Source organism: Hyperoodon ampullatus (genome assembly GCF_949752795.1).
Source record: "Hyperoodon ampullatus genome assembly, chromosome: 5".
NCBI classification, from domain to species: Eukaryota; Metazoa; Chordata; class Mammalia; order Artiodactyla; family Ziphiidae; genus Hyperoodon; species Hyperoodon ampullatus.
The window spans coordinates 40,527,910-40,555,395 of record NC_136918.1 but is presented as its reverse complement, the minus strand read 5'-3'; the positions used below and the strand labels follow the sequence as shown (position 1 = coordinate 40,555,395).

The window sequence follows — 27,486 nt, the reverse complement described above, 5'->3', positions numbered from 1 at the left end:
AAACCAACAACAGCAAAACCCCAACCAATTCTTCCTTCTTGCTTTTTTATTAAAGAGAATTATGGGTCTTATTATACACCATGGACATACTCAGGGTACACTCTTCCTATTATTTAATTATTTCTAATGACAAGTGTTTATCTTACAATGATTTCACTTTATTCTAAAGGTCATGTGTTTGACCATTTCATACTGTAGAAACCAAGGAGAATAAAGGAAGGTTCTTATTGTAAGTATCTTACAGTAAAATTTGAGAGAAAGAAGAGAAAATAAATACCAAACAAAATTGCATAAGACGGCAGAAAAAGTTATTAGTCCTGTAGGGTGGTACTGAGGACGACTTCTTAATCAAACAACGACTGCTGTTTTCTAGGAGAAAATATATCTCTTATTTGGGAACAGAATAGTTCAGTTCAGCTGAATTCAGGGTTAGTGTGAAGGCGTTTAGAAGCCAAACTGGAAAAGTAAGTTAGGAACAGATTGTGGAGGACAGGAATCCTTGCAGGTGAAGGGAATATTTGTACATAGTTGGCTAGTTCCTTTTTTTTTTTTTTTTTTTTTTGGTCTTTCTTCTACAAGGATCTATAATATTTTAATGCTATGAAATGGTTCTTTCAGCTTTTGGTAAAGATTCAATTTGTTGCCAGCACCAGTGGCCTCATATTATTTGAATATGCTCTTTGAAAAACTCCATACTTGGATCTACTTGTGACATTAAGTCCTATCTCTGTTGCTCATGGCTGGTCATCCTGAACACGCTTCGTTTCTATGCAATTTAGTCCAAACGTTTGAAGAATGTGTGAAGAATATAGTTCCATTTTATTCTTAGACCTAAAGGTCATTGGGATTATAACATTCACCCTGATGTCCTATAAATGTCTCTATGTTTCTTCTTCGGAGTGGGTATCTTCACTCTTTTTTTTTTTTTTTTTGAGCTGCATTGAAAGACACTGATGTTTATTTTTAAGTTACTTATACTTCCCAACGGTGGGTATTGAAAAGAGATTTGAGTACCACAATTTATTGGCCTGATGCTAGCTTTGCAGTTATAAATCCTCTAGAAAGGCTTCTTGTATCACAGCGATAATTCTATGTTTAGAAAAATGACCTGATTCTTCCATCACATGTATGAGTTAAGAGAAGCCACCATCTTTGCAGGGAATACATGGGTGTATATGGTTATAAGTGACAATATCTGGCTTATAAGACAGTCTTCTGCACTTTGAATCGCCTTTGTTTCTGCGTTCCCCCTCCCCAATATTTGTTTCTGCCATATTGAGATGAGCTTTATAGAACCAGATGACCATCTGATTATCAGTGCCTCACTCCTGGGCTAGTTCTCACTCCTTTTATTTCACTACTTTAAAAATTCCTTTTCTATTTAGTTGATGAACTTCTTTAAAAAATAAAATATACATCTACCCTTGAGATAACAACACAATAATTACTTTATTCTAAAATCCACTAGGTGCTGTAATCACTCATTTATTTTTGAGGGACAGAGAGAAAATGGATACATTTTATAAATAATATGAGAACCTCAGTCAATAACTTCAAGTACCTGCCATCCAAACCTATAAAAGCAATATACAGAATTGCCTTCTTTTGTCTTTCTCAGTTTTAGAGGCAGTAGGAATAATGAAAATACAAGGCGGCTGAGAAAATAAGAGAAAAGAGACAAAATAATCACACACTTGATAATCTAGACTTGGCTGAATTCTGTTGTTTTCATGAATTTCATTTCTCCTTCTGCCACCAGAATCAAAACTCTTGGTAAAGCTGTGAATTATTGGGAAATAAATACCACTTTCCTATGGTGTTTGTCAGTAGTGTCTGGAATAATAGTTTAAGGCTCTTTGCCCATCATCTCATTGTTTTGTTGTTGTTGTTGTTGTTGTTTTTTTTTTTTTGGTGTACACGGGCCTTTCACTGTTGTGGCCTCTCCCGTTGTGGATCACAGGCTCTGGACGCACAGGCTCAGTGGCCATGGCTCACGGGCCCAGCTGCTCCACGGCATGTGGGATCTTCCCAGACCAGGGCACGAACCCGTGTCCCCTGCATCAGCAGGCGGACTCTCAACCACTGTGCCACCAGGGAAGCCCTGTTTTGTTTTTTTACTTCCGAGATACTTTCACATTTTTTGAAGTACTCCTTGAGGTAAGCAGGAGTGTCCATTTTGATATATAAACCAGGGTACTGATGTTTGCATTTTTCCCATAACTTACATAACAGAACATTGTGGTCCTTTTAAAGTCTGGGCTTTCCATGCCAGCAAGAAGGACCAACTGAAGAGTATTTGCCAACTATGCTTTCTCCATGGAACCTGTGTAGATATTCAAGGGGAAAGAAACACAGAGGCCATCCATCTGTTACTGGTAGCTTTTCTATATAAACATAACTCTTTATTAATATAATACCGTGGGTTTTATTTGATTCTTAGTTGCTTGCATACTATATTTCAACTGTAGTTGAAATATAGGACTCTATTATTGTTAAAGCAAACACAGATATACAAATGGTTTTTCCCAAGCAGATCTCAACCATTATCAGCCATTATTTAACATAGCTTTGTTTGCTCTTTTTTACTTTGGGAAGAAACCTTTAATCCTTCACCATGGACTTGTTTGCTGTTTAAACACATTACACCTAATAGCTTAAATTGATGCACCTGAGTTAATTCTGTCCTTCCCTAGATCCTCTGGGACTTCAGACTGCCCCAAAGGTCTCTTAATGAATTAATTTTTGCTTTTCAGATAGAAAGCATTACTTTTTTCCTCATAGTTGTCTAATTTGCTTTGGACTCTTTGATCTATTTGGTCCCCTGAGGAAAACAGAATTTCTCTTATGCAAGACTTTTTCACATCCATGGCTTGCTTCTAAATGTCTTTTCAGCACTTTTAAATTGTCCACTCAAGGTAAAGGAAAATAAAGAGAAGGAGTGGGGGTGAGGAGAGAAGAAGAAAGAAAAAGGAGAGAGGAAGAAAGAGAAGAGATAGTGATAGAGATAGAGACAGGGTGAGAGAGAGGGAGATACAAAGAGAAAGACAGAGGAGATACAGAGAGGTCTTTCCACAGAGGGACTTTGCTGCATTTGATGCAAACCCAGGTATATACTTTTTCAGATCATTAAAAAACAACCTTTTTTAAGTACCACACTTAAATACTCTTTTTTAAACTGAACTTTGCATTGGATGGTATCCTTTTAGAACAGTTCGGTTTGGTTTTGTTTACCTTCCGACTCTTTCCTTTAGTATGTTAAAATGATGAGCTGAAATAGAAGGCTTAAGTATGATAGAAGTTTCCTTGTATCTAGTGTACACAGAGCCAAGAGAGCCACCAGTATCTTCAGGATACTTGTATTCTGAAGGAAGTATACAGCAGAGAGGGTGGAGGCATAGAGCTGTGCATGGCCTTCATGATATTGAAGGAAGAGGAGATGACAGGCAAGAGTGCTCCCTTATGCACTCTGCATACGTAAGGTCCAGGGCGGAAGCAATCTGCTGGTTGCAACTGACACTGAGCTGTAAAATGTCTTTCCTTTTAGCAATGTATTACTGGAGGCTCAGTAGAAACCCAGCTTGTATTTAGGTCTAAGAGGAGGGTGTCTCTTTGTTTGGAGGATAATTGAAATAATGGAAAGTGTGCATATAGCAATTAATAAATGGAAGTGTTGGAGGAGTCCCTCCCACTACATACAATGTTCTTCATGAGATGCTAAGCAGGATTTCAGGAAGAAAGTGAAGACAGGGTCTTTGTTCCTGGTTGCTTTATTAAAGCAAGCTCTTAGTTATCTCACCTTTATTACTCTAAATATCCTGTTTTTAAAAATGTTCTTCCTCTTATCTACAATGCAGTGATAGTTGATGACTGCAAAATAGCCATGAAGCATTATACAATACTGAATTGTTTTAATGGCTAAAGGAAGATCGTGTTAAGTGAAGCATGGCTTTAAATATCTTTTATTCTAATTCTCTTTAAATTGGTAATAACTATATAGTGGAATGTGTGTGTGTGTGTGTGTGTATAATAAAAAAAGAAGGAGGGTGAATGAAATAACATTAATTGAATCAGGGAGTAGTGTTTGTGTGAGTGTGTGTGTCTGTGTGTGTATTAATATAAAATATTACATCAATTTCTGAAGAGCCTCATAAGAGATAGATGTTTTCATCTGTCTTTACCAGTGAGGAACTCCAGATTCAGAAAGGTGAATTAAAAAGCTAAATTAACAGCTCACTATAGCTATTATAAGTAGTAAAACTTGTCTACCTGATTGACTTTAAAATGCATGCTATTCGCTCAATACCATGCTGCCACTGAGTTCTTTATGATTAAAACTCTTCTCTTTCTAAATATGCCAACCAAAGCTGTCAATAATTGATGATACGGAGCACACACATTTGAAAGGAAACATTCAACCAATTAAAAAAACAGAACATAGGATATAATTTTTTCATATTGCAAATACTATTTCAAATTTATTTGTTCCAAGCTTCCTCAAACATATACAGTGTACTACAATTGTGTACATTAGATAACATACATTTTTCCAAGGTTATAAAAAATTTCCTAAGGGAAAGCAGTGCTTAACAAGATTGCAGATGGATGAAAGAGCAGTGGTTCAGTGCAGATGCAGCGGGTTTGAGTGGAATGGGAAGCTGTTAACTTTAGTATGTGGCAAGGTTGCTTTGGCGTTATTCATTTGGCTTCCCCTGTGGCTAACTCAGAGATATTGACTGTAACTCCCTGTCTTCTCCTTCTTCTCCAACTACAGAGATTCTGTCCCTCTTGCTAGGTGTCTAGGGACTTTGTAAATGATATTTACCTGTGGCTCAGAAATTTTTTGGTACCCAACAGTGTATAGCTTTAGAAAATTATTTTCAGTCAAAAAATGCCAGTTTTTTTTTTTTTTTTTTTTTTCCTGCTAGCCTTTGGCAGTGATTGGGTGTGAATTTTGAAATTTGATGGTGGATTTACTCCACGTTCCATTTTATTTCTGGTGGGGCTGGAATGTTTCGTCTTTCTCAGAAACTATCCCTTTGTGTGTGTGTGTGTGTGTGTGTTGGAGGACAGAGGGAACAGACATACCCACTGAACTGAGAAGGCATCTTGAGGCTGAAAAATGAGGCAGGCAGCTCCATATAATCAATGGATTCGTTTCTTATAAGTAACTTACAAGGTGGGATCAGGTTTAGGTGGACAAGTATTCAGAAGCATTCACAGCTGCTCTCTGCACCACCGAGGGGTTATAGTTAACCTAGGGTGTGGAGTTAGGTCATTGGAAACAGGATATGCATTCCTAAGTCAAAATTCATGAATGGGTAACTAGTCTTGTGGATGCCATGAATACGTCAGCAAAGGTTTTCATCATTGTGTGGGGACTAACAGAGCATAGAGGCCATCTGATTCTAATAATTATGAAGCAATATCTATTAACTACAAAGCCTTTGATGACAGAGAAGTGACTCACTGTACAGTACAGTCCTGGGTAGGGTCAGTGAAGGACAGGAGAACCTGTAAGGGCCAGAATGGCGTCAGTTATGCTAACAGCCAAACACTGTGGCAATAAAACTGCTAGAATAACTGTTATCTGGATTCAGCAAGTGCACAAAAGTTTTGACAGGGGGCATTATCCTTGATCCATACCCAGTGCAAACTCTCCAGAATCACAAACCTGAAAAAGTGTTCAGGTTTAATGCACAAGTCCTCTTTAATCCCAGGGAAATCTGTGTTTTCATAGGCTAGTTATCAATTTTAAAGCATGCAATACTTTTATCACAGAAGGATAAGTATTTCCCTCCTGTTTTGAAAATGTACCTTTGTGATGTAATAGAAACAGGTCAAACATCTACATGACATCCATATCTAGGGTAGGTGGTCCTCCATGACTAGATGTGGAACCCAGCTCAGCAGATGTTTCCTGGGCACCTGTTAATATGCAAAGCTTTGTACCACAGGGGATGTAAAGAAGATTAAGACACTTTGCATTCATTCTTAGTCTATCAGTATGTGCTATACACTGTGCTTGCCTGTATTTATTGGTAAACAAGACAAAAATGGTATCTGCCATCATGGAGCTTAGTCTTGGGGAGGCTGTAGGACAGAAGAAAATAAGTAAATAAACACATTTTTAAAAAGTGAAGATTATCTATAGGACATTATACTGATGGAAAATAATAGGACAATACTCCCATTGTTGGGTGGTTGAGAAAATCTATTTGAGAAGATGACATATTCTACTGAGAAGTGAAGGAAAGAAGGACCACCATGCAAAGCAGAGACAAGGCAGTGGATGGCATGTGTGAAGGCCCTGAGCCATAAGGATCATGACACCAGTATTGCTGGAGCTTCAAGAACTGGGGGAAACTTTCAAATATACAATTCAGTGTTATTAATTATAGTCCCCATGCTATACATTATATCCCCATGACTTACTTATTTTGTAACTGGAAGTTTGTACCTTTTGACTCCCTTCCCCATTTCACCCACCCCTCCATCTCCCACCTCTGGCAACCACCAATCTGTTCTCTGTATCTATAGACTCAGGTTTTTGTTTATTTAATTTTATTTTTTAGATTCCACATATAAGTGAGATCATATGATGTTTTTCTTTGCCTGACTTATTTCACTTAGCATAATGCCCTCAAGGTCCATCCATGTTGTTACAAATGGCAAGACTTCATTCTTTTTTCATAGGTGAATAATGCAATAATAATATTATATCTTTTTTATCCATTCATCCATTGAAATTGCTAAGTGGGTAAATCTTTTTTTTTTAACATCTTTATTGTAGTATAATTGCTTTACAATGGTGTGTTAGTTTCTGCTTTATAACAAAGTGAATCAGCTGTATGTATACATATATTCCCATATCCCACCCCCTTCTTGCGTCTCCCTCCCACCCTCCCTATCCTACCCCTCTACATGGTCACAAAGCACTGAGTTGATCTCCCTGTGCTATGTGGCGGCTTCCCACTAGCTATCTATTTTACATTTGGTAGTGCATATATGTCCATGTATAAATCTTAAAAGTCCTCATCACAAGAAAAAAAATTGTAACTATGTATGGTGACAGATGTTAACTAGACTTACAGTGGCAATCATTTCACAGTATACACAAATATCAAATCATTATGCTGTATGCCTGAAACTAACATAATGTTATATGTCAATTATACCTTGATAAAAATATTTTTAAAATTTGCACACACACACACACACACACACACACACACAAAAGAAAAAAGAAAACTCTGGGGGAAAGGGCCTGAGATGAGGAGGAAGAGGTCTGAGATGAGGAGGAAGAGGTAGTCAGAGTCCAGGGCCTGTTACGGATGTTATTTCATTTACCTTCATACCACAAAAGGTCACTGAAAGGACTTGAGCAGGTCCCTGACATTATCTAGTTATTGAATGTTCATGCTACTCACCATGTCAGAAATAGCTTGGAGAAGATTTTAGTTTCTCTCAGTATGGTGGACAAGGTCCCTTAAAAAACCCTTTTCCTGTAAAGCAGCTAGAAATGCTGCATTTAAAAATAAATGTCTTGCTGAGTTGGTAAGAAATTCTCGGAGGACAAAATTGAAGTGAGAACAAGAATCCAGAACAGAAAGGAAGCCAGCTCTGCAGCTGGCGGTTACCCAAGGTAGCATCCAGAGTCAGTGGAAAAAGATGTATTTAAATGCTAAGACATTTGGATAATTTCTATAAAAATAAAGTTAAATTCTTACCTTATTCCTTACCCCCAAACAAATCTCACTTGAATTAAATATTTAAATGTAAAAAAATAAATTAAACCCTAAAAGTACTTGAAGAAAATATATGCAAGTGGTTTTATAATGTTGAGATAGAGAAAGCCTTTCTAGATATATCATCAAGGGTAAGGGCCATTAAAGAAAAATAGATATATTTGACTACATAAAGATTGACAAAATTAGTGGAGCATCAAAATATTATAAGTTAAAGGATGAATGAAAACTTGGGAAGATACAGGTATATGGCAAATGGTTAAGTCAGTACAACACAAGGAGCTCTTGCACACAAAAGAAATCCTTCCAAGGTAAAGTATACTCTTTGAAAAAAAATGAGAAAAGATTTTTAACTAGAAGTTCAGGCAGTTCAAGAGAAAAACAAATGGATCATACATAAAAAGAAGTCAGGTTCATGAGTAAGAAGATAGATGCAAATTAAACCAACAATGAGATGTCATATTTCACCCATTATATTAGCAACAATTAAGGAGAACAGTCCTACCTAGCATTAGACAGGATGTGGTGACCTAATGACCAAGTGTGGTGTTCTCATACCATGTGGGTAAGAGTGTCCCTTGAATAGGCTTTGTGAAGGGCACCTTGACTGTTTGTTTCAAACACACCAAAGTGCCTCCCATTGACCTTGTAATGAACATTGCACACATATATCCTAAAGAAATAATCAGAGAAGTGCATCAAGCTGTATTCACAACTTTATTTGTCATATGGTTGTTCAAATAGGTAACATTGGACAAAGCAACGTAAATATCCATTGATAGAGGATACCAAAAAAATGGAGAATATTATTGAGTCTTAAAAAATATAAATTTATATTTGTTGATAAAGAAATGAGTTTATGATAGATATTTCTGTTTAAAAATAGGTACCATACAGAAGTTTTTTAAAGTCTGAAACTTTTAAAAACAGTGGCAGTTGTTTGCTGAAGTTAGATTGCAGTGGTTTATGAGAGCCATTTGTTCAATTTTCAGGAATTATGTGAACCAGCTATTAAATCATTTCTAGTTTGAAACTGGCCTTGGTGAGAGTATTTACCCTATGGAAATTAATAAATAGATGCTGTAAATCAGCCCCCGCCCTGACCCAACCCTGGTTTACCACACACCACTGTGTGCGTGTGTGTGTAATTACATACGTGCGCACATATAGAAAACCTTCCGTACAATACACCCAAGTCTTAACAGTGATTATCTTTAGAAAGTGGAATTATGTTTGAGTTTATTTCCACCATTTAAAAATAATTTTGTGTCATCTGAATATATTACAATCTAATTATATGTATAACTAGAAATATAGAGTAACAATTTTTGGAAGTAAGAAGGAATGAAGACCTGAACCTTTGGAGTGCTTGGGATGGTAAACAAGGGGCAATTGTGAGGTATTGTTGTTTAAACATTGTTTTTTTGTTTCTATATTTAAAATGATATGTTAATAACTTCCATAGAACAGAGATAATTTCAATATTCAGGAAATGCCCTTGGTAAACTATCAAGTTAGGTGATTTGTGAGGGAAAAGTGATATTACTCTTGAATTTCCTGCATTATAAGTATGGCTAGTATTTGTGTATTAGTTAGATATGTAATGTCAAGAAGATGAAAATTAGCCACCCAAATTTTTGGAAGTTGAAATCAGCGAGTTCTAGCTTCTCCACTTCAAAGTTTTCCAATACTGGTTACTCAACCCAAAGAGTAGTTATGTACCCTAATTCTTGCCTGTTTTATCTGCTCATTTAAACATTTTGATTGATTATAGGCAGTTTTCTTTTCCTTTTTTTTTTTTTAACGAGATCAGTACTACAAAGTATACTCAGCCAATTGCCAATATTTCAGTATCTGTAGACATGGTTATACATATGTTAAACAAATGAGTACTTCTTCCTTCACCTGTCAGCATTCCTTCATTTCTCTATGCAATAAACACACATACTATTGGGCTTATAGTATGTGCCAAATATAGTTCATATTATCATTATATCAACTAATCATTATAGTGATGAACAACATCATATAGTGTTTTATAGTTTAAAAATGCTTGCATTCTATGATCATCAGAAAAATGATAAATTATATCATTATTCTTGTTTTGCAGATAAGGAAACAGAGACTTGGAGAGACTAGGCGACTTAGCCATAGTCATAAAACAGTAAACAGAAGAACCAGAGAACCAGGACACAAACCCTTGTCTTGTACTCCCAACCTATTATTCTTTTTCCTGGTATACCCAGGGGATTCCAACCCTTTCACTACTAAGGACATTATTTATTTTATATTTTTTCTAAAGACTCCATGTGTTGAAAACAGTAGCAACCAGTCATGTTAGCACTCATCACTACATCTATGTTAAGAACATATTCATCACTCAAAATAGAAACTTTGTATCCATTAGCTGCCATTCCACATGACTTCTTTCCCCCTTCCCTCAATCCTGAACAACCACTAATCTACTTTCTTTCTCCATAGATTTGTCTGTTCTGGACATTTCCTAGAAATGGAATCATATGTAGCTTTTTGTGACTGGCTTAGAATAATGTTTTCACTTAGTGTTTTAAAGGTGCGTCCATGTGTAGCATGTATCAGTACTTCACTGTCTTCTAGTGATGAATAATTCTGTTGTTTATCCATTCATCACTGATGGGCATTTGGATTGTTTTTACTTTTTATCTATTATGAATAATCCTACCGTGAATATTTGTGTACAAGTGTGTGGACATATGTTTTCATTTCTCTTGGGTATATACCTAGAAGTGGAATTGCTGGGTCACATGGGAACTCTTTGTGTGACATTTTGAAGGACTACCAAAGTATTTTCCAAAGTGACTGTGCCATTGTAAATGTCTTTTGAATTATGGAGTAGCAGATGAGTCTCAGGCTGTGTATGATAGACACCACAGCCGCATTCCAGGATGGTTCCTTAAGGTTAAATACATTGCATCAAAAAAGAAGAGATCATGGTGAATTCAGAGGTCTTCCCAGGACTCACCCCCCTAATCTGTGATCTAGGAAGGGAACACTTGAACACTTCTTTTTTTGTTAGTGTAGCAAATTTAAATCTCAGTGCTATGGGAGCTCAGAAAATGCCCTGGATAATTCACAATATGTAATGTAGAGAAAAAGAAATCCTGGAATAGAGTCAAATTTGACTCCATGTGACTCTCTGTCTTTATGAAATGAAGATGATACTGTTGGCCGTACCTACCTCGCAGAGTTGTTCTGGAGATTCAGTGAGATATGCACTTCAAAGTTTCCCTGTAACCAGCAAAAGCAAGTAGGTAATCAGGTACTCAGATGAATAAACTTGAAAACTGACACCATGCACTGGCATATGGGTAAGCACCAACTGGTTTCCTTTATTATGAGATTAGGATTGAGATTTTTGTACTTGAAGGTGGGTGTTTGCCCATAAGAATCCACATTTCCAAATGCAATTAATCTCTTGTCAAAGTCCCTAGCCAATCACTGATCTGTTTTCTGTTTCTATAATTCTGCCTTTTCCAGAATTTTATACAGATGGAATCATATGAGCTAGGCTTCTTTCACTTAGTATGATGTATTCGAGATATATCCACATTGTTGAGCATATCAGAAATTCATTCTTCATTGCTGAGTAGTATTCCATTGTAAAGCTATTACCACAGTTTGTTTATTCATCAGCAAGTTGAAGTTAATTTGGCTGCTTCAAGGTTTTGGTGATAATGATTAAGTCTGCTATAAACATGTGTGTATAGGCTTTTGTCTGAACATGAGTTTTCATTTATCTTTGGTAAATACCTAGAACTAATATTGCTAGGTTGTATTGTAAGTATATATTTAGCTTAATAGGAAAATGTCAAACTGTTTTCTAAAGTGATTGTACATCATTTTGAATTTCCATCAGCAACAAATGAGAGTTCCAGCTGTTGCATATCCTTGTGAACACTTGGTATTTTCTACTTTAAAAATTTTAGCTATTCTAGTAGGTGTGTAGTAGTATCCTGTGTGATTTTTAATTGGCATTTATCTAATAACTAATGATTTGGGGCATCTTTTCATATGCTTATTCACTCTTTGTATATCTTCTTTAATAAAATGTCTGTTGAAATCTTTTATCCCTTTTAAAATTATTTGTTTTCATATTGAATTTTGAGAGTTCTTTATATATCCTGGATGTATAATTTTTTTTTTTAAAGAGGCAGCTTTCTTTTTCTTTCTTTCTTTCTTTTTTTTTTTTTTTTTTTTTGGCTGTATTGGGTCTTCATTGCTGCACTCAGGCTTTCTCTAGTTGCGGCGAGCAGGGGCTACTCTTCGTTGCGGGTCACAGGCTTCTTACTGCAGTGGCTTTTCTTGTTGTGGAGCATGGGCTCTAAGCATGCGGGCTTCAGTAGTTGCAAGCACTCGGGCTCAGTAGTTGCAACATGTGGGCTTTAGAGCACTAGGGCTTCAGTAGTTGTGGTGCACAGGCTTAGTTGCTCTGTTGCACGTGGGATCTTCCCAGACCAGGGGTGGAACCCGTGTCCCCTGCATTGGCAGGCAGATTCTCAGCCACCAGGGAAGTCCCATCAGATGTATAAATTTTTAATTTTTTTTTCTCATCTGTGGCTTGTATTTTGCTAAACTTTAAGTTTTCCAGTTATTTTCAAGTCCTATTCTTCAGCCTGTCACTGAATCTACCCTATTCTCTTTTTCACTCTGCATGTTTACAGAGATTCTTGGCTTTTTCAGGCACGGCGGGGGGATGGGGGTGGGGTGGGGTATGAAGATGAAAAGGACAATTGTCCTATTAACAGGGAAACTTTAGGTAGTCGGAAAGAGAGTCCAGATACCTAATCGTCTATAACTCACGGGCTGATGTTCTGAGTACCATAAGGGATGCATAGACAGTGTGCTATACTACAGAGCATTGCCATTCATTGAGGTTTCTGGTTATTAAAATATTTTGAGCACAAACTCCATAAGAGAGAAGCAATAAAAGTTCTGGATAATTAAATTCCAGAAACTGACACAAAGTGGCTGCCCCCTCTACAACCCCATGTATGATCAGTGATGATAGGGGGGCTGGGGGATGGAAAAGGAACAGGCAACGTCTCTCATCTTGGTAAATCATAGTCCTCTAATCCAACAGTTGTGGAGCTAGAGGACCACCTCAGAAGTGATTAGCTTCATTGCCTCCACATCCCTGGAGCCCAGGTTACTGTAATTTTCTCTTTTGTCATCATTTGTGGTTTGTATAAGTAAAAGCAGAGATAACAAGTGGGTAAAGAAACTCCATTCTTGACACTTGTGGAGGTGCATGTGTGTGTGAACCATCAGACAGCCTCGGGGGCACAAACGTATTTCCCAATCCAGTCTTCATCTGTGCCATAATTATCATTAATATTTGTCACTCATAAGTCAGAGTTCCTTACCCTGTATAATCCTAGTCTCCCACTCTCATGCTCAACTAAACCATCCCACACTCTGTAATCCAACCCCAGCTGATTTACAGACCAGTTATGGTTCCTTTGCCCTCCCAGCCTTTACTTACAATGTTCCATCAGCCTGGATTCCTTCCTCTGTATCTGTCAGCACACATTTTATTCATTTTTCAGGCTTAAATCAGATACTATCTCTTCTGTGAAGGCTTCATTGAACTCCCCACCCTCCCCTGCAGTCAGAATTAAGAGCTCCTTCTGCCCTCTTATGTCACATTGTATCTTTTTCTTTTTCACATTTACTTTATTTTGCTTTGCATTAAGATTAATTATTTGGCTGTCTACCCTCTCTAGATAGTGAGACCTTTGAGGGCAGAAACCATGTCTTCCCTGTGTCTTTATCTCCCCATTGGAGCTGATTATAAACTGTTGCATGTAGTAGGTTCTCACTGAGGGTTTATTGATTGAAAGACATGACATAACCCACGGTTCCCCTTGCTTTGTGAACCAGACAGAAGAGGTGTCTGAGTGGCTGATAGTTGTAACTGGAGGTGACAGGGTGATCTGATGTGTCCTAAGCAAGTGCAGTCTTGTTTCCCTCTTGGCTGTGATTATGCTCTCCTCTCTAGAATAAGAAAAGGGTGATTTGATTTTGAGTAATAAGCAACCCGGTTCTAACTGTGTACCGTAAGTGCCTTCCATTGTTCTGCTTAAGGTGATTTTCTACCAGCATGAAATGTTCTCCTTCCCAGACAGTTGATAGAGGAGCTGAGTCATGCCTGACCATATTTAATAAGACAGAGGCAGCTAATACCTGAGGGAGCTGCCTTTGAGGACAAGCTGACTTTTCTGACTCCTTTGCTTTTTAAAAGTGGGTGTTGTGAGAGAAACTTGTGCATGAAGATAGCTTCAGAGTCTCCACTGGAAACAAGACTAGATGATGACACTCTATAATTCAGACAGATGTGATCTGCCCCACTGCCTCTTGGCTGTGATATGTGTCTTCTGATGCTGGAAACTGCTAATCATGGATTTTATGCTCCTTATTAAAGAGACTCATTCACTTTGTTCCACTTTCTATTAACAAGTGCCTACCCACTCCCACTCTTGTCCTTGAAAAACTGGCTTGATTTTATATTTTTAAGTTTCAGGCTAGAAAACACGGTTGAAGTTAGCACTGATTATAAACCCATCATATTATAGAGGTGGAAAGGGTTAGAGATCGTCTGGTTTTACTTCCCTATATTATACATGAAAAAATAAAATCCAAGAAAAGGGAAGTTACTTGGCCACAGTCATGGTTAAATTTTAGACCCTGGGATGAGGCTGATCTGTGTTAGAATCCTTCTCTCTCACTTACTTGCTGTTGTTAAACGATAAACTGGAGCATATTGAAATTTTTAAATTTTAAGAGGGTATTTGAGCAAAAATCGATGCAAATTGGGCAGCATCAAACTGGACATAGTTAGGAGCACTCCACAGAGGGGAGCCAGGGGCAAGACTTCTATAGAGAAGAGGTGGAAGCAAGACAAGGAAAGTATTTGACTGGCTACAGCTTAAGTGGTTGCATTAGTTGAGAAAGTCCAGTTGGCTGTTTGTAAGTGATTGTCCTTAGGTTTAAATTTTCTTGACCTTGAAGCATTCCAGCTTAGGTTTTGGTTTGCTTAAGTAGGCTTCCAGGACATTACAGTCACCTCAGTCTAATGGCCTCTTTGTTTAGTTAATTTAACACTGTGTAATCCTGCAGATACTCTTTTACTTATCTAAGGCTCCTGTTTCTCATTTGTTAAATGTGGACAATAATAAAACCATCTGAAAGAGTTGTTATGCGACTTAAAAGAGACAATAAGTGTAAAGCACTTAATACCTGGCATATGGAAAGCATTCAGTATTAGGTGGTAATTATTATAATAATGGTGGTCTCACTGGCAGAGTTAGTGCAAGAAATCAGGTCTCCTGATCCTATGTTGTTATTCTCCATAAAGAATACTACTAGATGTACCTCAGGAACTCTGTTTAATGGCAAGGAAGTTTAAAGATATCTGTCTGACGATGAATTCTATGGTCAAAGAGAAGTCTCAGCAGTTAGCTGTAAGACAAAAGAACATGGTTTAAGAGGCTCAAGAATCAATGTGAATGGAGTATTTGAGGGAAGATTGTATATAGTCTCCAAACTAGAAGCCAAAGGACTGAGTATGATACCAGAGTCTTAGAGGATCAGTAGAGAGAGGACTGATTCTGGAATCAGAAACTTCTACTGCCCAATAGCACTGTGAGCTTCCCATGTCACTCTCTGAGCCTCTCCAAACCCCCAAACGAGGCAACAACCCCTACGTCTGTGATCAAAGAATACATTGTGTCTGAAACTGCAGTGTCAAGTATAAGTTATTGTGGACTCTGTTAACAATTACAGATTTATAAACTTTGGAGGGATGTGGTGAGGGAGGGGAAGTAGGCACTGATTCCTGAGTAATAAGTTTGGGACATTTTACTGACTTAAAGAGTATGAAAATAAAAAGCCATTTCTAATCAACCACCTCCATTATCACTTTCTCTACGAGGCAGGGAGCCACAGCATTGGGAGGCTAAAAGTGCCCAGAGAAGAGTGTCCTGACTTGACAGTTTTGCCTTGGGATGTATACCTTGGATAGACACATACACACACAAAACAGAGATATATACATGGACAGTTAAAGTTGTATGTTGAAGCTCCTAAAAGCCTTCTTGGTATGACTGCAGACCCATTCCCTGATCTAGCACCTATTTCTCTTATTTTCACTTTTCTACTTTATGGTAATTGTTTTTTTTTTCAGCGTCAGAACACTGGCATGTATCCCCTCGTGAGTGTCAGCGGAGAAAGTGTGTATCACGTGAAAGAGGGCTGATAATAGTAGGGTTATTAGCTAGGATCTTCTATGTTTGATTTCTTGGAAGTGTCTGCTTTTGCTTCCTATATTGAAAATTTATTCTCCCATTTTGCTTCCTATGTTTCAAGAGCTCTGGAGTTCAGGAAAGTTGGTTTGTGTTTTCTGCTTTCTCTTCAGCAATAAATATGTAAGAGGCAAATGTTCTCAACCCTATAGTGACTCAAGAAGCTGAGCATAAATATAAGCATAAAAATTCAACCTTTGATATGCCAGGAGAAAAGAAAAACAGAAACTGATGTAAGTGTGGTATAAACTCTCTTCTGTAATTAGTTTTATAGGCAGAAGTCATGTGTGATATGGGAAAAGTAGCTAGGAATCTGGAAGGTTTCATCCTGCCTCTGGTACTAACCCAGTGTTTCACTCAGGCATTCCTTCACCCCTCTGGTCTCAAAGCCTAATCAGTATAATGTGTCCTGGAACTGGATGATTTGTAAGGCTCCCTTCCAGCTCCAACCCATAGTGGTTTTTCCAGATGCATAGTGGATTACGGGTGGCTTAAATATTCAGAAACTTGGACCGTGATTTAATCTTGGCATTTATCTTCCCAAGACCTTGATTCTCCCCTTGGGAGCTGACACTGTTCTCTTCCTGAGGGACCACTGAAAGCCCAGCCACTTGGAACCCCTACCTCGTGAATTCTTCCTACTGCCCCATCGTCATTCACTGCCAGATGTTTCCCAGACCCCATTTCTAACGCTCAGCTTTTGTTGCTTGCTTCACCTGATTTTCTCTCAGAATCTTTTGTGTTCTGCTTGTCGTTACCAGCCTTCAAGAAAAATCTGCATGCTTGACACATTATTAAAATTGAATGAGACTGCACTGGCATTTCACAGGTGATGCCTCTCTTAAATACAGTGGCAGGATTGTAGCCTCTGTCTCTTCCCCTGGCAGGTGATGAAGATCTCAAACGCCCTTTTACTCCAGGCAATTTCCTGAGAATTTCTGAGGAGGTTGCTGGCAAGGCTCACAAAATGCTCTTTTTTTCTTTTTTTTTTTTGACTTTGTAGTTCATAGAATATGATTGCAAATCTTGAGGCGTGGGAATCATATAGCTTTTAATTGAAAGTTGAAGGTCCCTGATGTACTTTCACTGAACAAGCCCCCCTCACCCTCCATCTGGGATGTGAGATGTGGGGATGGAGGGTTATAGAGACATTTTGAGTATGTGGAGGGCTTTAAATTTTCATCATGGAGAAAAGTGATTGCTTGGCTGTCTTTACTAATTAAGAAGTTGGTTTATGCTTAGCCTGCTTTCTACATTTTAGGACTCAAATTTAATTTTGGATTTTCTGTCCTGGATCTGGTAAAGTGCAATAAAAACTCAAAAACAAATGCACATAATATTTTTTCCTGCTATCTTTCCAGGTCTTAATTCCCTCATCTCTGAAAATCAAAATAATAATTGTAGCTAAAATGTATTACATTCTTACTATGCACCCAAGCATATAATACCACATAGACGATCCTCTGTACCCCTGTCAACAGGTCTGCTAAGTAGGTACTTACATTAGCTTCATATTTTGCTTCATGTATTATTACATGTGAGGCAGCTGGGGTGTGGGATCTTTCTTTCCAAGTGCCATACTTATGGGCAACATTACCACCTACTTTACTTGAGTATCAGCCTCAAGGATAAGACCCACATCCCATATATCAGCTTCTTCACCTGTAAAAAGAAAAGGAGGAGAATTGGGTGGCTTGATTATGTAGAACGCATGTAGAGTTACCTCCTATGCTCCAGTATTACTGGTATCTGTTTCAATCTTCCTGGATTTGCTTTTTTTGCTTATTTCAACCTCTGTTTTGAAGGAGAATATACTATTGTGCTATTTACATTCCCAATACCAACTGGGAATGTTTGTGTAGATACACATTTTACTGGAATGTTAGAGTAGACAGAACGTGACATTTGGACCGAAAAGAAGTGATTCTATACTTGCCATTCATGAGCTCTATGCCATTCATCAAGTTAGCTCTCTGAGCTTAGTTACCCCATTTGTAAAATGAGAGGATTGTTCTAAATGTTTTAAAACTCCCCTCTAGTCTAACACCCTCAAACACTGTGTTAGAGGTGAGTCCCCATAGGTTAAATGATAACATTTGTTGGGCCACATTTAGTTTGAAATTGTCCATACTCAGTTTGGAATCAAGAAAGAGAGAAATATAATATTAAGTAATATAATATTAGGAATATAATATTAAGAATTAAGAATTGCTCACATGGTTAGCAAGTAGCAGAATGATTTGAAATGGGGTTGTCAGACTCCAGAGACTCCATAGAGAAAGTAGTTTCAGGATATGAGTTTCAGGTTTGGTCACTCCCCACCTCTATCATATATTGTTAGCCCATCTCTCAGACCTGTCTTTTGTCCTCTCTTGGCTTCATTCACCTCATCTGTAAAATGGGGATATTACCAGCTATCGTACTGGAACAGAAGGCTACCACAAGATCTAAGACCCTTGTGTTCTGGGATTCTATGATGCTGCCCAAAATACCTTTACTTCCAATGCTGAGGATCTGTTACTTGCGTGGAAATTTGAATGCAGAGACCTTGTTTTTTGCTACATTTTGTTTATAGCCCTAGCACTCATAGGACCCTGAGTAAATATTGTGTAATAATGAAAATGAAGAGAGTGAAAGTTGCTTGATTATTATATGAGAATAGTAATTGGATATTTACATCTTAATCATGGATTAGAAAAAAATTGCTTGGGGAAAATAACATAAAAACCAGCTAATGACTGCTTAGAGTTTCCCTAGTGCACTGTGCCACACTTGACATAAGCCCGTTTACTTACTGTCACAACAGCCCTGCAAAGAAAATCATTCCCTTCAGCCATATGAGGATGCTCATTACAGTGATTTTTTTTAAGGAAAAGAGGCAGCATACCCATAATCCATTCTTTAGCCTGCTAACCCCTACTGCCACTTTGGTGAGAGAAGCGAAGCCTTTTCTAGGTAGCTATTAGATGATGCTCTTCCATGTTCCTCCTTATTATGCACAGAAACAGGAAGGGTGGTTGTTTGACCTTTCTTGGACCTTAACTCATGATGATGAAGGGTCTCTTTGTTGGTGCTGCAAGAACCAGTTGGGAAATGACTTGATGGAGACGAAGAGTGAGCCTGAAGACCTTCAGCAGCTCCTGTAGACCTGAGAACTATAAACATTTCTAGAGCACACATGGTTTTTTCTCAAGTCCTCTGCCACAGGGGAAACTTTGTAGAAAGTGACACTCATGTTCACAGACTAAGAGAGGAACAGCTACATGGCAGGACTGAATGAAAACCAAACTGTTCATAGACCCTAGAGTTCTGGTCCTATAACAATAATTAGACTTTGAAAGATCTCAACTCTACATCATCCTTCAGATGATTTGATTTTGTAGCTTTAAGTATCACCTACTTTGGTATATGTTTTGGATTTAAACTTCATAAGTTTGGTTGTTTTCATCTATGAGGTTTCATTGTCCCTTTTCACCTCTTCGCATCTTTATTTTCATGTTTGCCTGGTAATGACTTTCTCTACTTTTTTTTTTTTTCATTGTGATGACTACCACTTCTAATTGATATAAAATAATGGTATTTAGGTCAGTATAAAGATAAGTGCCCAGTGTCACAGGGAGGCATTGTACACTATCTGGAATAAAACTTGTTGTAGCAACAGACCCTAACAACCTCTGCAAAGCTGAAGCTGTAACTTGTGGATCTTCACCCTCCCCCAACCCACTTTCTGAGTTTGGCATTCTTTCCTTATCTGGCAAATCTTATCATCTGCTCAGAGCTAGTTCTTATTTTTTTCAAATTACCCAATCAAGAAAACTCCCTTCTTTGGTGGGAGTAAGGTATGTCTAATTATCTGGTCCAGGAAAGCCATCTGCCAGTTATTAGCTCAGTATTGTTGAACAGTACAAGCAGCCTGAGGATGTCTGCTGGGTGCTCACGGCCACTCCAGCTTTCCTCCCCCACCAGGAACTTCTCTCTCTCCTTTTGATGGCTTAGTTGACAACTATTAAATTTCAGCAACATTTTCTAGACCTTTGAGTAGCTCTCCTCTGAATAAAACATATCTAAGTTTTAGTCATCTTTTTTTCCACGGAAATCATACTCTAGGAAATGCAGTTCATAGTTTTTTTTCTTTTGTTTTTAAAAACTGGTGGTTAATTAATAGGACACTGCTAGAAAAATATCTGGATAGTTTTGGTATTTTTTCCACTGAGGAACAAAAAGGAATATATTTTTCAATGTAAATATTAATCAAAAACCTAGAATCATGGGGTGGATAAAACCTCACAAATAGTTCAACAGCCCACTTGTTATAAGAGATGAAATAAGACATTTTTATCAATTAGAATGATGATCAGCTGTGAATAAGGAGACAACAATACATTAATACTTCCCCAATGCTGATGTGCATAGGGATCAACTGGGGATCTTGTTAAACTGTAGATTCTGATTTGGTAGGTCTGGGTGGGGCCTGGAAGTCTACAGTTCTGACAAGCTCCCAAGGGATTCTGATGATGGTAGTGGGTCATGGATCACACATTCAGTAGCCAGGATATTAAAAAATACATATTTCCTATGTAAAATCTAGAGGTAGAAAATTCAGGGCTGATAAGCCAGCTCCGTAATTATTCAAGGTCCCATCTCCATTCACTTTCACATTCCTCCATCTTTAGGGTGTGGCCTTCATTCTTATAGTCCATATGGTAGCTCCAGCTGTCACATCCATGTTCCCAGCAGCAAGATGGAAGAAATGGGATGGTAGCAAGAGCACAGGAGACATAGAATATGTCAGTGTTTCTCAAGGAAAGTTTCTGGAATCTACCACATGACGATTTCAAACATATCCCATTGCCCAGAACTGTCACCTGACTATATCCAGGTGAGAGGAAAGCTGCAGAATATAGCCTTTATTCTGAATGTCTATGTGCCCAACTGAAAGTTCCCATGCACTAGAAAAAGAAGGGTGTGGGGACATGCTATATGGGTCATGTTTAACAGTCTTTGCCATAGACCTGGAGAGAGGAAATCACCCTCAGGCTTAGTCTCTGCTCTTCCATTAGACTTAGTCTCTGCCCTCAGCCTTAGATAGAATGTGCTGATGGGTGTTAAGGTAACTTCATCCACATCGGGTTCTAAGATGGGATATTAAAAGGGCCTGCTTCTCATCTCAACCCAATCTCAGGACTACCCTGTCTACCCACACCTGTATATACTATACTATACTATACTATACTATACTATACTATATATACTATACTAATGTAATGAGTATAATCCTGCCTAGAAGGCTGTTTTAACACTTGATTCATTCATTCTACCAGCTATTTTCATTTAGTTAATTTTGCATCTATGTCTTTCTTTTTCCAAGATTGTTAACCTCTTGATGGACAAGGACCCATGCAGATCCAGCTAATATGTACTGAGCTCCTTTCATATGTCTGGCCCTTTGATTTTGAAACATACAGCACTATAAGATAGGCATATGACACATGGAGAATCTGAGTCTGAGAAGGGAAGCATTTTCTCCAAAGTCATATGGCATGTAAGTGGCACAGGGAAAATAATAACATACAGAAATTAATTCCACCTAGGTCTTCCAATATTTAAAAATTTCCTCTTCTTTTTTTTTTTCCTATACCTGAGCTTCTTGAGTTCTTATATCTGCATGTCTCTCTACCATAGCACACAACACAGCAGGTTTTCAGTAAATATTTAATAAATACAAAAATATGAGTAGCTTTCCTGTGGGAAATATCTTGCTTTGAATGTGTGAACATAGAGTTGGGACAAGCCTCCCAGTTCTATGTTCAGGCAGCTTTTATTTGTGCTACCACTCAGGCAAAAGTAAGTCAATTAATCTCTCTGTCTTCATTTCCTGGCATGTAATGTGGGAATGGGCATGAAAGCCCAAGAGGGTGCTGTGAGATTAATTAGTTAAAATGTATACCCTGCTATATAAATGCTAATTGCTGTCAGGAGCGTGGGTTGGATTTTCCAGTGACTTGGCTTTGCGACGGCTTTGCACATTTCCATTAGTCCTCTGTGGCACCAAGCCCCGGCCTTAAGAAATCCTTTGGCTGAGGGAAATGATGACTTTGTAGTTCTCCCGTGATGAGGGGCCAATTTAGAGAGGATTTCCACTATGGAGTGAACTGGTTAAGAAGGGACATTTTAAACAAAAAGGTAATTTGTTGTGCCAGTAATTCACTAAATTCCCTTTGCTGTTATTAGAGATAAATCTATTTGCATAACAGCCTTTTCCCCAGTCTTTTCTTCGGCTGGTGGCTGCAGTGAATCATATAATTAATTTGGTCTTATGTGACACTCCAGCCCGTTGCCATAGATTTTATTTTTATTTGTTCATTAAATAATTTACAAAGCTCTGACAAAATGCCCTCAGGTGGCTGGCTAGAGAAAGTTAAAAAACCCGCAGAACTAATTTCAAATGGGCAAAGAAAAAACTCAATAAAAATCATACCATTTTTGTTAATGTTCATGAATACTAACATGTGTGTTTTTGGTCCCTATTATAGAGGAGTCTGATTCACTTTATAGATATATGCATTTGGCCCATGAAACATTCTGTAAGGGAGATATGTAGCAGGTATAATGATGTCTTTTCCCCTTGACCCTGTATTGCATTTAATTTGGTTGAAAAAATATTGCCTATGGAGTTAGCCAAAAATATTGATTGACCTGTATTTAAATTTTAGTGTGTAAGGGCCTTTAACATATGCTATTTTAAAAATAACTCTTTTCTGCTCTTGATTTATTGTTATGTTATGAAAGGAAAATTCTGGCTTCCTTTATTAGTCAATACTAGTTGCTATAACAAATTATTTAGCCAGTCTCTGCCACAATCTACCCCAGTGATCACCAAAATTCCATTTCATACTTCTTCCTAAATTGGTCTGCTTGAGTACATGCTTGTGGTTGTCATGTCACACTAGCTCTCTTTTTCCATCTCCCTTTTCACAATTAGCATTCTCCTACTTTACAAAAGAAAAATCCAACTGTCACTTATCATCTCTCTTGGTGTTAATTATTGTTCAGGGCCATAAAGACTTCCCAGGGCCAAAGTAACAATTTATATCCTCGGTATCTGAAAGTCTCCTTTAATCAAGGTAACGTTAACCCCCAGAATGGCTTCCTCCTTCTCTCCAATTTACCAGTGTTCCTGTTAAAAGCGAGCCATGATATCAGAACTGTGTTCTACTGACCCAAGTTGGGGTGATCTGAATTGAGATATATTGTTGAGTGGGGTTGCAAGGAGAATGATATTTTTCATTTTATAGCCTTGCCTCTAAAATCATTCAAATTTGAGCAAATAGTTTAAAGTTCTTGACAGAGAGGTCTTTAGGAACAACATAAAGAAGATTTTCATGAAATACGGAAGGCAGTAACATCTTATTTCATCCAGACAACAAATTTAATATAGTGCAGTTCCAGACTCCATCAGCTGCCAACTGTCTCCCTCTGTCTCTTTCAACTATATCTTATAATTTAAAAGTGAATGAATGTCCTGCCAATGCATATTAATACAAATTTTGGAATTAAAAAACAAAATCAATACTTCTTTCTTACAGAAAGTAGGTATGATTAGGATGGTTTGACACTGAGAGGGACTTTGCCAATTGTATTGCACAGTGGATATTTCCTTCCTTCCCCCTTCCTTCCTTCCTTTTTTTTTTTTCTAATTAATATTTTAATTATTTTCAAAGCAAGTCATGCACGGAAGTATTTTAAGGCCAATATATTAAAGGGGATACGAAAATAATTGTATTCTTTCTGTCATAATTTTCCTCCACTCCTACTAGTTCTCTTCTTCAGAGACAACCACTTTTGAGGATTTTATTTATTTTTTCTGGCATTTCCTATCTATAGTTTGCTAACCAATTTGTGTATATTGTTATTTTTCATTTGGTCAATGCTATGTGTTATCTCTTCACTTTTTAAAATTATAGTAAATAAGGACTCTCTAAAGTGCTATCCCCTTTGCTTTCCTTACTCATACCTCTCTATATAATATTATTGCAATATTTGGTTGAATCAATAATCATTCAATTAATATGTCTTCAAATATTAACGAACTATGATTATGTTACCTTTCTTATTTTTTGAAGTTATGAATTGCCTTGCTTTCATATGCTTACTCTAATTAGTATCCTTTGGTAACCATTTTCATACTTTTCAATTACCCTTCAGCATCATTTTTCACAGTGCAAATCTAATCAGATAATCCATCAGTTACAATTAATTTTTCTTTATTGGGGGTTTCCATTTTTTTTCTATCTACACTGATTTACCACCAAGCCCTACTGCATAGCTGCTTTCCTGGGATATCCTGCATTGTTATTCTGGGAATCCCTTCCCCTCTCTCTTTAATTGCATCCCTCATTCCTTGATCTCCTGTTTTCCTTTTTCTTGTTTTTTCTCTCATTTTGTTGGCACAAATCTCCCAGAAGCTTCTTGAAAAAATAGCACATAGGATATAAAATTACTGAGTCTTTATGTGTCTGAAAATGTCACTCACATGTGATTGTTTTGTTGGGTTTAAGGTTCAAGATTGCAAATAAATTTCCTTTAGATGCATTGCTTCATTATCTTCTAGTTTCCAGTCTTGTTTTTGAGAGTTGCAAAGCCATTCTGATTCCTAGTCTTTTGTATGTGACTATTTTTTTCCTTTTTCTTACTCGCTGGTAGTTTATATAATCTCTTCTTTTTCCACAGTTTAAAAAAATATTTTTGTGGTGTAAGTCTGTTTTCATCCACTGTGTTGGGGCAATTGACAGATCTTTTTTAATTTAGAAGGTTATGACTTCAGTTCTGAGATTTGTTTTTGCTTTGAATTATTTATTGGAGAGTTTTCTTTTTATTTTCTTTCTTTTGGGGATCCTACTATTGAGATGTTGAGACTCGTGGACTGGTCTAACTTTCTTCTCTATTTTCTGTTTTTCTTTCTACTCTACTTTTTAGAAAATTCTCAAATTTAACTTCCAAATAAACCATTTATTAAATTTTACCTTTCTTCAATCATGTTTTTAATTTTAATAAGCTTTTTTTCTCTGAATATTCCTATATCATTCTGTTCTTGCTTCATGAATATAAAAGTTTCCTTATCTCTCTGAGTATGTTAATGATAGTTTTTTTGTTTTTCTTTAAAAATATTTCTTTTTCTTGAATAATCTTGGTTTTATCAAATTTTCTTTTACAATGTTTCTTTGGATGTTACCTTTTATAGTAGAGATTTTTCTCAGATGTCTCCTGGGGCTGTTTGTTCATATTTAAGAAGAAGAGATTAAGAAGCTGATTAAAAATGATAAATGTGAATGTGGGACTTGTTAACCTTGAGCTTTTCTATGGGATGATATGATGATATGGCTGTACAAGTTGTTTAAAAAAAAAAAAAAACCTCTGATACTAAGATTGTTAGATCTTTCTTCTGAAAGTAGTCAGATTTTCTAGAGAAGATTCATTCATTCTCCTGCCTGGAGAGTAAAGGTCTGGCTGCTCCTATCCTTGGAGCACAGTGAGAAAGGTTCCTGAGTGCTAGGAGGGTGGGGTTGGAACCAAAGATGTCACTTTTTGACATAGCATTCATCCAATTCTCCTTATTTTACTGTCCCACCTATGTGCTTATTTTTAAGGTATCTGGTTGCATTTGCCAGGATAGGATAGATTATTCATATTGGTAGTAAGCAAATCCCAATTCTCTATGACTTAAAATAGCAAAGCTTTGCTGTGTGTCATTCATATAAAGGGAACCAAGCTAAAGGAGTCTCGACGTCTGTGCTTTCATATTTGCTAAGGCAGAAGAAAAGGAAGCATGGTGAAATATACTCTGGCCCTTAAAACACTCAACAAAGGTGACACTCAGTACATCATTTTGGCCAAAGTGAGTCACATGGTATCCCCTTATTTCAGAAGGGCATAAAAGTACAATCTTACAATATGCCTAGTAAGAGAACCCAGAAATATTGAGTGTATGGTACTAGTGATTACTTATCTTGATACTGACAGTTTCTCCTCCTGGGTTTTCTCTGCATTCTGCATTGCAGATTGGTTTGTTCTCCAGGTCTCCCCTCTTCATTTAGGATTTTTCGTTTTAAATGTGCTAAACTGGTCACCACTTGTCCATTTGATGTTGCTATTATCTTTCCTCTTGTTATTGTTATTACTTGGGTTTACGTCTTGAAAATTATTTTAGTTTTAGTGGAATTTCATAAAGGAGTGAAATTGGTTGCATGTATTCAATCTGACATGTTTAACTGAAAAAAACTATGGTTATAACTTGCTGTAAACTGAAGGAGCTAATTCTGCAACTATGCAGTTTTAATGAAAATATATTTAAAGAACGTTATGATAGATGTTTAATAAAAAATATTTTATTATCAATTTCTATTAATGTGAAAACACTTTGATCTTTCCAGTTCTTTCTTGTGTATTGGATTTTAAAACATGTTTCTGAATGAAGCATAGAAATTGTAAACAATGGGAATTTGTTGATTCTTGGAAAAGTCAGTTTGTTAGATTTCCCAGAGGTCTATTATTTACTTAGAAATGTATTACTTACTTACAAAACATTTTGCAAGTCATAAAGCTTCAAATTCTTTGCTTTTATCAAAATTGAAGTAGTCACTAATTTAGTTGTTCTGTTAGCTATCTGCTTATGCCCAAAACGTTGCCTAGCAAACAATCATAAACTTCATTTAATTTATTACACATGTATTATTGCTCATGAGTCTATAGGTTTTCCGGGTGGTTCTGGTGACATAAGCTCAGCTCAGCTGATATAGGCTGAGCTTGCTCTTACGTATTTGGTCAGCTGTAGAGAGCTCTGACAGCTGTGCTTCTGGAGGGTGCAGCTGTCAACAAGGGTGCCTCAGCTCTACTACATGTGGTCTCTCTCTTATTTACTAGGAAGCTTTCTTGTGTATTCTAGTCAGTTTGGCTGTCTAATCTAATACCAGTGGACACACATGACTAATCCAAATTGATATGTGCAGTAAGTGTAAAATACACTGAATTTTGAAGAGTTATTACAAAAAAATAATATAGGGGCTTCCCTGGTGGCGCAGTGGTTGAGAGTCCGCCTGCCGATGCAGGGGACGTGGGTTCGTGCCCCGGTCTGGGAAGATCCCACATGCTGCGGAGCGGCTGGGCCCATGAGCCGTGGCCACTGAGCCTGCGCGTCTGGAGCCTGTGCTCTGCAATGGGAGAGGCCACAGCAGTGAGAGGCCCGCGTACCACAAAAAAAAAAAAAAAGAATATAAGTATAAAATAGCTTATCAATATTTGGGATGTTTTGGATATATCTAGTTTAACAAAATACATTATAAAAATTAATTTTACCTGCTTTTTATTTCTTTAATGTGGCAACTAGGACACCTAAAATTAACTAT

The 27,486-nt window shown here is 37.4% G+C and overlaps 1 protein-coding gene across 1 annotated transcript in view; it reads left to right on the top strand.

Moving 5' to 3' along the window:
- IL1RAP (interleukin 1 receptor accessory protein) overlaps window positions 1–27,486 on the top strand; it is a gene marked incomplete at its 3' end in the record, with an annotated part of 113,047 nt that overhangs the window by 37,758 nt on the left and 47,803 nt on the right. The gene's annotated exons all lie outside the window — the stretch shown is intronic.